The sequence below is a fragment of the Adiantum capillus-veneris genome, chromosome 1, assembly GCF_014529385.1.
Source record: "Adiantum capillus-veneris isolate H3 chromosome 1, ASM1452938v2, whole genome shotgun sequence".
NCBI classification, from domain to species: domain Eukaryota; kingdom Viridiplantae; phylum Streptophyta; class Polypodiopsida; order Polypodiales; family Pteridaceae; genus Adiantum; species Adiantum capillus-veneris.
This window is the reverse complement of record NC_140931.1, coordinates 34,507,401-34,513,089: the sequence shown is the minus strand read 5'-3', so window position 1 is coordinate 34,513,089 and position 5,689 is coordinate 34,507,401.

Here is a 5,689-nt window from a genome sequence, read left to right as displayed (position 1 = left end):
GTGAAGAAAAATCACTCACCGAAAATAAAAATCACTCGCCGGAAACCAAAATTTTCATGCCTAGCCTGCCGAAATATTCCTTTTCGCCGAAATATTATGGTCGGACGGCCACCGAAAAGTGGTTGAAAAAGGACCGATCGGTTGGCGGGTTGGCCGGTGGGGCCGGTAGCCAATGGTTGGTGGCCGGAAGTCAATGGCCGGTGGCCGGAGGCCGAATTCAAAAGCGGACTTGTCTTCTCAAGCGCGGCCACACATGGGCGGATTGGAGGGTCCAATTTGAACTTATCTACACAAGGGCGGCTACACATGGTTGCCTCACATGAGAGAGGGCAACCCTTTTGGCCTATAAAAGGAGGCCATTTCTACACACATTTCATAATGTGAAGTTGATGCAATAAGGTGGGTGTGAGGTGGTCAAGGTGAAGCAAGGTGGGAGCTCCAAAAGTGTATAATCCCTTTGTAACCTACTTCTTGTTTTGAAGTGCTAAATCCATTGAGTGGTTGTTTTCCCGTGGACGTAGCCCACAATGGGTGAACCACGTATATCGTGTGTACTCTCTCTCTCTCTCTCTCTCTCTCTCTCTCTCTCTCTCTCTCTCTCTCTCTCTCTCTCTCTCTACTCTACAATCTCTTGTGTGTGAAAATAATCTCTCTCCATTAAGTAATCTACTCAATTATCTACTTAGCTACGTCATATTTCCTAACACCATGTTCGGAGTGTTGGGAAATAAGACGTAGCTAAATAGATAATTGAGTAGATTACTTAATGGAGAGAGACAGATTTATATACACGAGATTATAGAGAGAGAGAGAGAGAGTACACATGATATACGTGGTTCACCCAATGTGGGCTACGTCCACGGGAAAGCAGCCACTCAATGGCTTTAGTACTTCAAAACAAGAAGTAGTTTACAAAGGGATTATACCCTTAATGGATCTCTCGCCTTGCTTCACTCTCACCACCTCACACTCACCATGTTGCATCAACTTCACACTATGAAATGTGTGTAGAAATGGCCTCCTTTTATAGGCCAAAAGGGCTGCCCTCTCTTATGAGAGACAGCCATGTGTAGCCGCCCTTGTGCGAATAAGTCCAAATCGGACCCTCCAATCCGCCCATGTGTGGCTGCCCTTGAGAAGACAAGTCCGCTTTTGAATTCGGCCACCGGCCACCGGCCATTGACTACCGGCCACCGGCCAACCGACCAGTTGTTTTCCGACCACTTTCCGGCCGTCGTCCGGCCATAATATTCCGGCGAAAAAGAATATTTCGACGAAAAAAAAGTCTCGGGGGCCTCCGCCCCCGAGGCCTTTAAAGTTGTCCTTGATTCTTGTCCGTGAAAATTTTGGTTTCCGGTGAGTGATTTTCCTTCATGCACGATGGCTTCTCCTCATAATGGGGACCTTACAAATGTGCGCTTTTACCACAGAAAATTACAAGGGTAAATCAGGCTCCATACTTAACAATCTCCAACTTGGAGACTGATCTCCAAACCAAACCTGTGACTGCTTTCCATTCTGACTTCTTATCCTTGAATGCCGATTGAAGATGAGCAAAAGCTCAACTTCTCCTTGTTGACCACCTTTGTAAACATGTCTGCAGGATTTTCACTTGTATGCACCTTTCCTAGCTTTAGTTGTCCCTCTTCCAAAAGAGTGTGTATGAAGTGATATCTCACCTCGATGTGCTTTGTCCTTGAATGAAAGGCTGAGTTCTTCCCAAGATGGATAGCGCTTTGGCTATCATTGTACAAGACACAATTGTCTTGTTTGAATCCAAGCTCTTCTAAGAATCTGTGAAGCCACAGAATTTCTTTGCTTGCCTCCGTCATTGCTACATACTCTGCTTCCGTGGTAGAAAGTGAAACCACTTTCTGCAGCTTTGAAGCCCAGCTTACTACTGTGCCTCCAACCGTGAACACATAGCCAGTAGTGCTCCTTCGAGTATCTTTGTCACATGCCATATCTGCATCAACATACCCTTCTAGAAAAATATCAGTTCCTCCAAAATACAAACCATTTGTTGTTGTCCCTTTTAGATACCTAAGTATCCACTTCACAGCTTGCCAATGCTCTTTACCTGGGTTGTCCATGAACCTACTCACAACTCCCACTGCATGTGCAATGTCTGGCCTTGTCGAGACCATAGCATACATAAGAGAACCTATCGCTGCAGCATATGGAACTTTAGACATATAGGCTATCTCCTCTTGTGTCTTTGGACACATATCCTTGGTTACTTTAAAGTGACCAGCCAAAGGTGTAGAAACCGGTTTTGCATTTTGCATTGCAAACCTTTCTAGTAGCTTCTTGATGTAATCTTCTTGAGATAGATTTATTGTCTTCTTCGTCCTGTCCCTTGATATTTTCATACCAAGTATCCTCTTTGCAGCACCTAAATCTTTCATTGAAAAAGATTTGGACATCTCCTCTTTTAGGTCTTTGATGTCCTGCATGTTAGCACTTGCAATCAACATGTCATCAACATACAACATTAGGATGATGAATTTCCCATCTCCCAAATTCTCCGTGTAAACGCAGTGATCCGAGTTGCATCTTGTGAATCCATGATCCAACATCCATCGATCAAACTTCAAGTACCATTGTCTTGATGCTTGCTTTAAACCATACAAGCTCTTCTTTAATCTGCAAACCATTTTCTCCTTACCTTTTACTTCATACCCCTTTGGTTGAAGCATGTAGATTTCCTCCTCTAAGTCACCGTGAGGGAATGCCGTATTTACATCCATTTGCTCGAGATTTAGATCATGAGCAGCCACAAGGCTTAAGACAAGCCTAATTGAGTTCATTTTTACAACAGGAGAAAATATTTCATTGAAGTCAATACCTTTCTTTTGAGAAAAACCTTTTACCACAAGCCTAAACTTGTACCTTTTCTTCCCACCTTCTTCTTCCTTTAGCTTGTACACCCATTTTTTTTGAAGTGCCCGCTTACCTTTAGGAAACTCAACCAACTCCCATGTTTGGTTGCGATGTAGTGAGTCCATCTCCACTTGCATGCTCTTCGTCCATTCTTCTTTGGATTCATGTTGCATAGCTTCTTCATATGATTCCTGCTCTCCAGAATCTGATATCAAGAGATGGTTGAAGGAAGGAACAAACCTTTCTGGAGGTCTACTTGCTCTTGTAGATCTTCGGGGAATAGGTTGAGGCTCCTCATTTGGTTGACGTTGTTGCACATTGTCACCGTTTGCAGTCCTTGAGTCTTCACCGTCCTCAAGCTCCATGTACTCATCACCAGTTTCTTTTGTTTGTTTTCTTTCCAAGTAATCTTTGTACATATTTTTTTCGTTAAAAATTACATCCCTACTCCTTAAGATTTTACCATCTTCAGGATTCCATAGGCGATACCCAAAGTCTCCTTCTCCATAGCCAATGAAGAAACACTTTTTGGACTTTGCATCTAACTTTGATCTTAGGCTTCTATCTATGTGCATGAAAGCCTCACACCCAAACACTTTGAGAAATGCATAATTCACCGGTTTACCTGTCCATGCCTCTTCTGGAACTCCCCCATCCAATGCCGTTGAGGGTGACCGATTGATTAAGTACACATACGTACTTACAGCTTCCGCCCAAAGCTCAAGCGGTAGGCCTGCATGTAGCCGCATGCTTCGTACTCGTTCCATGATTGTCCTGTTCATCCTTTCCGAAATCCCATTTTGTTGAGGTGTCCTTGGGATTGTCCTTTGCCTCCGAATGCCATTGCTAGCACAAAAGCTTTCAAAAGCTTGGCTGCAATATTCGCCTCCATTGTCGGATCTGAGGCATTTAACCTTGGTACCTGTTTCATTCTCCACAAAGGCTTTCAACCTTTGAAATATGGAAAATACATCGGATTTATTCTTCATGACATAAACCCATGTTTTTCTAGTCGCATCGTCTATGAATGTTACATAGTACAATGAGCCACCAAGTGATGGTGTACTTGCAGAACCCCAAACATCAGAATGAACCAACTCAAGTTTTTTATTTTTTCTTTCATTTCCTGATTTTTGAAATTTTACCCTCTTTTGTTTACCATAAACACAATCTTCACAGAACTCTAAGTCCACTTCGTTCAAACCTGGTAGAAGCTTCTTTGTTTGAAGGATTTGCATTCCTTTGGCACTCATATGCCCAAGTCGGTAGTGCCACACCGCACTGTCAACTTCTGTAGTTGCTGCACAAGCTGAAGGTTGCATGCTAACAGTACACAAGTAAAGTGTACCGACTTTTTCACCCTTGGAAACCACCAAAGATCCCTTTGAGATCTTCCACCGTTTGTTTCTGAATGCAATGTTGTGACCTTCATCGTCCAATTTTCCTATAGAGATCAAATTTTTGCGAAGAGAAGGAACATGCCTAACACCTTTAAGCTTCCATTCATTTCCGTTAGCAGTTTTGACAGAAACTGTACCTTTGTCGACAATCTCACAAGCTTCATCATCTCCCAAGTATACATACCCAAAATTACCTTTGGTGTAGTCTTGGAAATGTTGCTTGTGTGGTGTCGCATGGAATGAAGCCCCGGAATCTACTATCCAGGAATTAGACACATTGTCTAATGAGAGAATTAGAGCATCTTGCTCTACTTTACCTGCCACATTGGCCTCCGATGTTGGCTTGTTGTCTTGAGACTCTGTCTCCTTCTTCTTCTTGGACCAGCAATCCTTCTTGACATGGCCCTTCTTGCCGCAATTCCAACATTCAAGAACTGACTTTGTGTGTGACTTGCTCCGCCTTGAGCGATCATGACCTTTTTGGTTTATGAACCTCTCCTTAAGCCTTCCTCTTGTTTCCACTGATAGTGGAGCACTTGATGATTCTCCTGTGCTTCTCCTTCTCATTTCCTCGCTTAGGAGAACACCCACAACATCATCAAACTTAAGAGTATTTGTGCCAGAGATAGAATTACTTACAGCCATCACAAGGCTGTCCCAACTATCCGATAGAGATGATAGTGTAAGGAGAGCTTGCACTTCGTCATCGAAATTGATTTTCATTGATCGAAGTTGACTTATGTTTGTGTTAAAGTCATTTAGGTGTTTTGCAACTGAACCATTCTCTGCCATCTTTAGATTGAACAAGCGCTTCATAAGAAATACCTTATTGGATGCCGATGGTTTCTCATAGAAGTCGTCAAGTGACTTCATCAAGTCCTCCATGGTCTTCATCTCCGAAACATTGAAGGCCACTGTTGACGCCAAGCTTAACCGGATTGTTCCCAGTGCCTTTCGATCAAGGACAATCCATGCTTCATCTGCCATTGTTGCGGGCTTCTTCGCAAGACCGCCTAGTGGCAAATAGAGGTCCTTCTGGTAGAGATAGTCTTCAATCTGCATCTTCCAATGTTGGTAGTTTTTTCCGTTGAACTTCTCAATCTTGAGCTTCCCTTCCTCCGCCATAACTCCCACTCAATTCAAGGAATCCTTTCCTTGAGATAATTTAGCTATGAGCAAACCTTGCTCTGATACCAGTTGTTAGGAAATAAGACGTAGCTAAATAGATAATTGAGTAGATTACTTAATGGAGAGAGACAGATTTATATACACGAGATTATAGAGTAGAGAGAGAGAGAGAGAGTACACACGATATACGTGGTTCACCCAATGTGGGCTACGTCCACGGGAAAGCAGCCACTCAATGGCTTTAGTACTTCAAAACAAGAAGTAGTTTACAAAGGGAT